Source organism: Amyelois transitella, chromosome 27, assembly GCF_032362555.1.
Source record: "Amyelois transitella isolate CPQ chromosome 27, ilAmyTran1.1, whole genome shotgun sequence".
Lineage (NCBI taxonomy): Eukaryota > Metazoa > Arthropoda > Insecta > Lepidoptera > Pyralidae > Amyelois > Amyelois transitella.
In genome coordinates, this window is record NC_083530.1 from 1,791,661 (window position 1) to 1,801,062 (window position 9,402).

Sequence of the window (9,402 nt, forward strand, 5' to 3'; positions counted from 1 at the left end):
TTGCTATATTTGTAGTGTTATTTTAAAAGAATATTAGTAATATTATAAATGCGAAAGTTTGTTAGTATGTCAGTTAGTATGGATGTTTGTTACTCTTTCACGAAAAAACTACTGAACCGATTACGATGAAATTTGGTATGTATAGGTAGCTGAAGACCCAGAATAACATATAGGCTATATTTTATTCCGCAGTGCCCGCGGGATTGATAGGATATCCATGTGGACAAAGTCGCGGGCGGCCTCTAGTCTTATATAAAAAAACCTAGTTTATAGCGCCGTGTGGTTCCCTGGTGCCGTGTGGTTCCCGGCACCAATAAAAAAAAGAATAGGACCACTCCATCTCGTTCCCATGGATGTCGTAAAAGGCGACTAAGGGATAGGCTTATAAACTTGGTATTCTTCTTTTAGGCGCTGGGCTAGCAACCCGTCACTATTTGAATCTCAATTCTATCATTAAGCCAAACAGCTGAACGTGGCCTTTCAGTCTTTTCAAGACTGTTGGCTCTGTCTACCCCGTAAGGGATAAAGACGTGATCATATGTATGTATGTATGTAATTCATAGCGTCGGTGGATTAAAAAGCGTGTTGCACACGCTCGAATCCTACCAATGACTCCCCGAGTTACGTACATTAGTTTCAATACTAACCGATGCTCATACGGCGAGGAAAACATCGTGAGGAAACCTGCACATTCAGGCAAGTGATGGTGTTACTATAATCGAATATGAGTTAGGTTCCCCGGCAAAGGTTGCGGAGGTCAGACGGGAGTCACTTCGCGTAAAAACCTGACTCACCCAATCCAGGATCCATAGTCAAAGGCATACCCCGGGCTCCTCTCCAGAGTGGTGAGGATGCAACCGGGACTAAAGCCAGGAGGAAAAAGCTACGAGTGCAAACGGCAATTGCACATTTTGAAATTGAAATACGTTCACTTTTATGTCGTATGACTTTATAGACATACAAAATATGACACAAGAAGTCAAAGGTTTAGATTAGAATATATATCTATCAAACAAATTTTATTGCAAATGGAGTTACGTGTAATATATTATGAAATGCATCAGAAAGGTATGTTTAAATAGAATTGACAGCATTATATTTAGTACCAGCTGTGCCCGCGACTTCGTACGCGTGGAATAGTTATTTTGGGCATTATTGAAGCCCTCAAGGATATTCCCCGTTATTTTTACATTTTCCATTATTTCTTCGCTCCTTATAGTTGCAGCGTGATGTTATATAGCCTAAAGCCTTCCTCGATAAATGGTCTATTCAACATAAAAAAGAATTTTTCAATTCGAACCAGTAGTTCCTGAGATTAGCGCGATCAAACAAACAAACTCTTCAGCTTTATAATATTAGTTTAGATATAGAACGTTGGAGTTAATCTTTAAAACTTCATTCATTATGCAACCTATTCGAGTTAACGTCTTAAAGTTTTCAATCATCACTAATGTCGTATGTAATCCCTCTAAAACATACAAAAACAAAAAGTTGCCAACGCTTCCTTCAAGCCTACTCCGTCCATTTGAAAGGAAGTTTTAACCCAGTACAATTTTAGCGACCGGCCGATTCAACCGCGGCGCGCGTGTCTTTCATAACTAAATATAATTTTATGTACTTAGTGCATTTCTGTGTGTGTCGTGTGTTATCAGATTAAAAATTTTTCTGTGAGTATTTTTAGTATTTAATTAGATTTTTAGAGGTTAATTATAAAGAAATAGTTTCAGTTGAAATTCGTAAAATAAATGTACCTATACTAATTCGTAAAAGGATTGTGGAGAAATTATATTTAATATAACAATTGTGAATTAAACAGGTAAGTATTTACTTCATTTGATGAAATTAATAGCCTTTTTTTTAAGAATAAAAAATCTTTTCCCTTTTTCAAGCTTAAAAATCTAATATATACCTACTCGTATATATTTTAAAAGCTGTATCTTATCTGGAAATTTATAGATTAAATAAGATTTAAATTGACAAAAATATATAAAAACAGTATACGAGAAGAGTACTATCATAAAGCCAAACAGTTGAACGTGACCTATCAGTCTCTTCAAGACTGTTGCCTCTGTCTACCCAGCAAGGAATATAGACGTGACTATATGAATGACTTTATGAGAAGAGTATATTACATATATAATTAAATTAACTAGCTAAGAAACTAAACTAAAACTAGAAAAGAAAAACTCCTAAGAGAACTCGGTGGGGAATATAGTAGCGCAGAATATCCCGAAATTCCCACGGGAACGAGATATAAACGAGACGAGATGATTCGTTTAAAGATAGAGTCGGTGGTCAATTTGATAAGGGCTATACTAAAAAGCGTGATACGTTTAGAGGCACACGTTCAAATCCTTACTCGACCATGTACCATTGACTCTTTTTCGATGATTTGCATATTAGTTTAAGTGCTAATCTATCTCTTATGGTGTGTGGAAACATCGTGAAGAAACCTGCACATTCAATCAATCTTTTTGTGTAATCATTATCAGATCAGTCTAATCAGTTTGTGTAAAAACCTGTCTCGCCCAATCCAGGATTTTGGTCTCAGGAGCCCTTCTCTCCAGAAAGATGAGGGGGGGGGGGGGGCACTCAACTGGGACCAACGACAGAAGGATAATAAATTAAATAGAAGAATTCCCAAACAATTTTTTTATACATACATACAGTCACGTCTATAGCATTTATTGGATGTTTGTTTAAGTACTTACTCCTAATGATAATGCGTTATTTTAAACGTATAATGATTTGGCGCTAAATTTGCTGAAATTGGATTAAACTTTACAGTAGCATATTTATACTCGTATATATTTATATACACATAGATATGTACATAAAATTACGCCTCTTTCCCGGAGGGGTAGGCAGAGACTACCTCTTTCCACTTGCCACGATCTCTGCATACTTCCTTTGTTTCATCCACATTCATACAATACATACATACATACACATGCATACAATCCAAAGAATTAAAAAATATATATACTACTCTGTCAAGAAAGTAGCAGGAAAAGATCAATAATACACAAACTGTTTGTTATTCATCCAAATTTATTTTATCACCTTCAAAATATGCTCCTTTAGAAACGATACACTTACGCCAACGAATAATCCAATCATCAAAACATTTTTTAAACGCTGTTTCCGGAATTGAGGTCAGTTCTCGCCGCGAATTCTCTTTTATGTCTTCTACCGATTGAAAACGGGTGCCACGAAGTGGTAATTTGAGTTTAGGAAAAAGAAAAAAGTCGGCTGGAGCCATATCTGGTGAATATGGTGGTTGCTCGATGGTATTTGTTGAGTGTTTGGTTAAAAATTCGTTCACAATGATGGCCTTGTGCGAAGGTGCATTATCATGGTGCAAAATCCAAGAATTTTCTTTCCACAAATCTGGCCTTTTTCGTCGGATTTGCTCTCTTAAACGCCGCATAACACTCAAATAATATTCCTTATTTACCGTTTGACCTTCCGGCAAGAATTCCGAGTGCACAACACCGCGATAGTCAAAGAAAACAGTCAACATGACTTTGACTTTTGAACGACTTTGGCGTGGTTTTTTCGGTTGCGGTTCAGTTGGAAGGCGCCACTCCGAAGCTTGTTGACTAGTTTGCATGTCAAACTCGTAAACCCACGTCTCGTCACCAGTAACAATGCGTTTCATGAATGTTGGGTCGGAATTGACTCGTTCTAGCATGTCCTCAGCGACTCTCATGCGATTGAGTTTTTGAAAAAAATTCAGGTCTTTTGGGACTAGCCGAGCGGCAACATGTTTCATACCCAAATTATTAGTTAAAATGGTACGGATCGACTCGTGAGATACAGAAAGTTCGGTGGCTATCTCTCTCAAAGTTGAATGAGGATTTTCAGTCACTATTTCCTTCACTTTTGCGATGTTAACTTCAGTTGCAGACGTTGATGGCCTACCAGAGCGAGGCAAATCTTCCATCACATCTCGACCGCTTTTGAACGCTTTGTACCACTCATAAGCACGAGTTTTTGATAAAGTCGATTCACCGTAAGCCTTCTGTAACATTTTCAGTGACTCCGAACACGATATTCCATTGGCAATGCAAAATTTAAGACAAACTCTTTGTTCGATGTTTTTATCCATTATGAAATTAGCAATACACACTAGATATGATATAACTAAAAATAGCACTGTATTTAATGTAAACAACAGATGCAACTCAAACTCCGCGCCAAAATGGAAAACAGTTGTGCCAATCTAACAACAACAAAAAAAACAAAAATTTGAATTTGGAACCATAAATAAATAATCCATTCCCGATACTTTTCTGACTGAATGTATTTTGTAATGTATACAAACGCGTTGATATCTTTTGTATGGCAAATACTGGTATATTGGTATATTTTTTGTAAAATTTGATGCGACTAAGGGATAGGCTTACAAACTTTGATTCTTTTTTAGGCGACGGGCTAGCAACCTGTCACTATTTGAATCTCAATTCTATCATTAAGCCGAATAGCTGAACGTGGCCATTCAGTCTTTTCAAGACTGTTGGCTCTGTCTACCTCGCAAGGGATATAGACGTGACCAATGTATGTATGTATAACGTTTAAGGTAGCTCAGGGCTTTGTTCACTTTCTATATGTTATTGTGTATGTATGTCTGTCTAGATTGTTAGTTCTATGCCAAAGAGAAAGCTAAGTCCGTTTTAAATCGAAAAGCGATAGCGGTATTGTCACGTCTGATTTCCTAGCAGGATAAACAGAGCCCTATTAGGTCGCGTTTAGGTTTTCTAGGGGGAAACTTTATGTGAAAAAGAATTATGGGAGTGTAGCGGGAGCGATGATTCGGCTCGACCGCCACCAAAGAGAAGATCTTCCGCCAGGCTAGGTGTTATGCCTGGGGAACCGCGCGACAGACGATATTGTTGCGGAGGTTGTATATATACTCGTCGCTCCAATCCGTGAAATCTTTGCTTGCGCGATTTAGGTTTTTCGCCGTTTTTGACTGATCGCGTCGCGTGATTTTATTTTTGTGATTTGTATACTCGTCGCTCCAATCCGTGAAATCTTTGCTTGCGCGATTTAGGTTTTTCGCTGTTTTTGACTGATCGCGTCGTGTGATTCTATTTTTTTTATTTTTGGCGTATAGATTTCGCCACAGGAGTTAGAATTTTTTTGGTGAGTGTTGTGGTGTATTAAAAGTATTAATGGAGCGAGAATTTCCCGAAAATCCCAGGGGATTGTAAAAAAAACTAGTTGAAAAAAAAGGGGAGGGGTTTAAGGTTTATATCCATATTGGGCTGACCGGCTATCGAACTTAGGGCATGTAGTTTTTGCATACATACATATAATCATGTCTATATCCCTTACGGGGTAACCAGAGCCAATAGTCTTGAAAAGACTTGAGATTCAAATAGTGACAGGTTGCAAGCCCATCGCCTAAAACAAGAATCCCAAGTTTGTAAGCCTATCTCTTAGTCGTCTTTTACGACATCCATGGGAACGAGATGGAGTGGATCTTTTCTTTTTTTTATTGGGGCCGAGAACCACAAGGCAACATGTGGTTTTTGTCTATAAATAAAAATAGTCATTGCGAAATTCCACGTAATAACTGACTTATGTACAGTACAATTATGTATGTTTGGAATTGTCGCTTGTTTTGCAAAACATCCGAAATAGACAATGCGCACTTGTTTTCACGGACCTAGGAATTTTGTCTGTGTGTATGTATGTATGTCTTTTGTTATAACGTTTTTGAGTAAACAAGTAAGTATCAAGCTACGGTAGTTGAGTGGTTACCGACTAAAAAAATGTCGAGGGCAGGTTCAAATCCTATTGAGGCGTGTACCAAGGACTCTTTCAGCTTTACCTACATTAGTTGTTATTACAACACTCTCCACGCAAGGACATACAATACATTTATTCATTCATATAAACACTTCTATATCCCTTGCGAGGTAGACATAGCCAACAGCCTTTAAAAAGCCTTTAGAATTGAGTTTCAAATAATGACAGGTTGCTAGTCCATCGCCTAAAAGAAGAATCTCAATTCTATCATTGAGCCAGACAGCTGAATATGATCTATCGGTCTTTTCAAGACTGTTGGCTCTGTCTACCCCGCAAAGGATATATACTTGATTATATGTATGTAATGTATGTATCCCTTAGTCGCCTTTTACTAGGCGCTCTCCAGTATTAATGTAAATCTTTTCTTAATATAATTATCATCAAGTCAACTGCCTCTTAGAATCATCTAATCGTAAAATTACACTTGGACAATGCATCTATCTAGCGAAATGAAAATGAGAGTGAAGCGATAAACAAGTCGTATAAGGCCTCGTTTACACGGACAAAGTGTCAGTCAGGAACAGTTACTTATGTGCTTAGTGATAGTAAACCGTGCAACTTTTAATTTTATAAAATTTTCTCAATAGGTAGGTAAATGTTTGTTAACGTATTTTTAAAAGAGATGATACTATGGTATTTTTAAACAATATTATAAATACTTGGGTACTTTTTTTTCTTTTTTTTTCATTTCTCGAAAAATTACTGTTACATTGAGATAAATCATTTTGTTTGTTTGTTTGTATCAGAATTTGAAATTAATCATTTACTCAGGTATATTCATCCGAGACTCGAGTTTTGAAGGAGAAGGTTTTTTTCTAAGAAAATGTAATGTAATATGTATGTATATGTAATTTCCATAACACAATTCCATCTAAAAGAATAATCATAAGTTTATTATCCCATCCCTTAGTCGCCTTTTACGACATCCATGGGAAAGAGGTGGAGTGATCCTATTCTTAAGTGCCGGGCACCACACGGCACGTTAATTAAAACTTAGTTAAAATTACTAAGTAAAATCAGAACATGCACCAAATTGGCATCATTCTAAGTACGTAAGTATAGGTTAGATACTTGCAAATGTTTCATTTTTATTGCACTAAGCGCACAATCACTAAGCACATGTAAATCGTTCAAGTTGGAATGTTTGTGTAATTGCATAGTGTTTATTTCTAATGTGTCTGTGTAATAATTATGTATTTACAACACGTTATTTTATCTCTTGTAATAAATAATTACAACTAACTTGCAGGTTATCGATTACATTATTCAAGATAATTTATTCGCAATGAAAATAATAATTTTTGAATAAAATATGTCTATATCCCTTGCGGGGTAGACAGAGCCAGCAGTCTTGAAATGCTATTTGGCTTATTATATATAATAATTTTTCAATTCGAAACAGTAGTTCCTGAGATTAGCGCATCCAAACAAACAAACTCTTATGCTTTATAATATTAACGTCAATATGTCAATTGTATATACATATTTGTGTAGAGTCTGACATAAATAATTTCATTTAATTCCGAAACACATGCTAAAAATTATAAAGGTGTGTGCGAGAGGGATAGAAAAAGATTCCGAAAGAGACAAAAGTAAAACCGAATCATCAACGATTCTAACCTAACTGCTTCTATTATCCAACTTTCATAATGCACAAGGAACTAACTAGCTTCCGACCGCGGCGTTGCGTGTGCGCCGTTCATTACTCACTCCGGCGCATACCATTCAGTTTATCGACGATCGATAACGCGATTAGCTATTTCTATTAGTTAATGAGTAAGTCAAACCATCTTATTTATTTTGTCGTATTAACAGTCGGTGTAAGTGCCGTGTGGTTCCCGGCACCAATATAAAAAAGAATAGGATCACTCCATCTCTTTCCCATAGATGTCGACTAAGGGATAGGTTTATAAATTTGGAATTTGGAATTATTCATATAGGCGATGTGCTAGCAATAGTGACAGCACTATTGGAAACTCAAGCCTAATAGCTGAACATGGCCTGTTAGTATTTCAAGACTGCGGGCCCTGTCTACCCCGCAAGGGTATAGACGTGATTATATGGATGAATGAATGAATTTAACTGACTTCATTGACCCGCGCGTTACTACGTTCGGAGAAGCGGTCGTTCGGTTGAGTGACGTTCGGATAATTGACGCTCCACTGTACAGTGGACCCTCGATAATCCAGCCCCTGTGTATTCCGGCGCCCCCTGTAGTCCGACATGTCTTTGAATATGTTTACATACATACATACATATAGTCACGTCTATATCCCTTGCGGGGTAGACAGAGCCAACAGTCTTGTAAAGACTGATAGGCCACGTTCAGCTATTTGGCTTAATGATAGAATTGAGATTCAAATAGTGACAGGTTGCTAGCCCATCGCCTAAAGAAGAATCCCAAGTTTGTAAGCCTATCCCTTAGTCGCCTTTTACGACATCCATGGGAAAGAGATGGAGTGGTCCTATTCTTTTTTGTATTCGTGCCGGGAACCACACGGCAATTGAATATGTTTAACATACATACATACATACATATAATCACGTCTATATCCCTTGCGGGGTAGACAGAGCCAACAGTCTTGTAAAGACTGATAGGCCACGTTCAGCTATTTGGCTTAATGATAGAATTGAGATTCAAATAGTGACGGATTGCTAGCCCATCGCCTAAAAGAAGAATCCCAAGTTTATAAGCCTATCCCTTAGTCGCCTTTTACGACATCCATGGGAACGAGATGGAGTGGTCCTATTCTTTTTCTTATTGGTGTCGGGAACCACACGGCACCCGTTCCGCTGGTCCGCTGTAATTCATTTTAAACCACGATCACATATTAATTATAGCAAGTTATTAAGAAAATTGCGAATTAAACCATAATTTCCCTGATACCAGACGCCGTATGATTTCCCCGCCTCTTCTCAGATGTCCGAGAAACTGGACTTTTTCCATTTCACTGGACACGACCGCCGCGCCCTCTGGTGATTACGATTGAGACTAGCTTCTGCACGCAGCTTTGTTTATGTAGGAGTGATCACGGTACCAAAAAAAAAATTGAACGGTCCTAAAAGCTTTTGAATTTTTTTTGTGAAAAACGAACAAAAACATACAAAAACTACTTAAACAATATCAAAATATAATATTCTTAAACGATTTTGGAATAAGTAGGTAATATCTGCCGTGTGGTTTCGTACAGGCGATAGGCTAGCAATTTGTCACTAAGTATTTGAATCTCATTTCCATTCTTTCAGTATTTTAGAGACTATTGCCTCTGTCTATCGCACGGATATTAACGTAATTTAACATATATTAAAATTTACTACATACATGCATATATAAATAACGCCTCTTCCCCGGAGGGGTAGGCAGAGGGAACATCAAAATTTACTAACCCTGTTTTAAGTCCATTTAACTTAACAAGTTATCCAACGTTCCAGTTGATTCTTAAGAAATCTCTATAATTTGTAAGCTAAGAAAGTGAACCTGCACAATAGCCTTATCAGTTACTGAGATATTGTCTGACAGAAACAATTACATATCTACGGTTATACAATGCGAACTTACTATTGTTAGAGATGCTATTGTTCTTA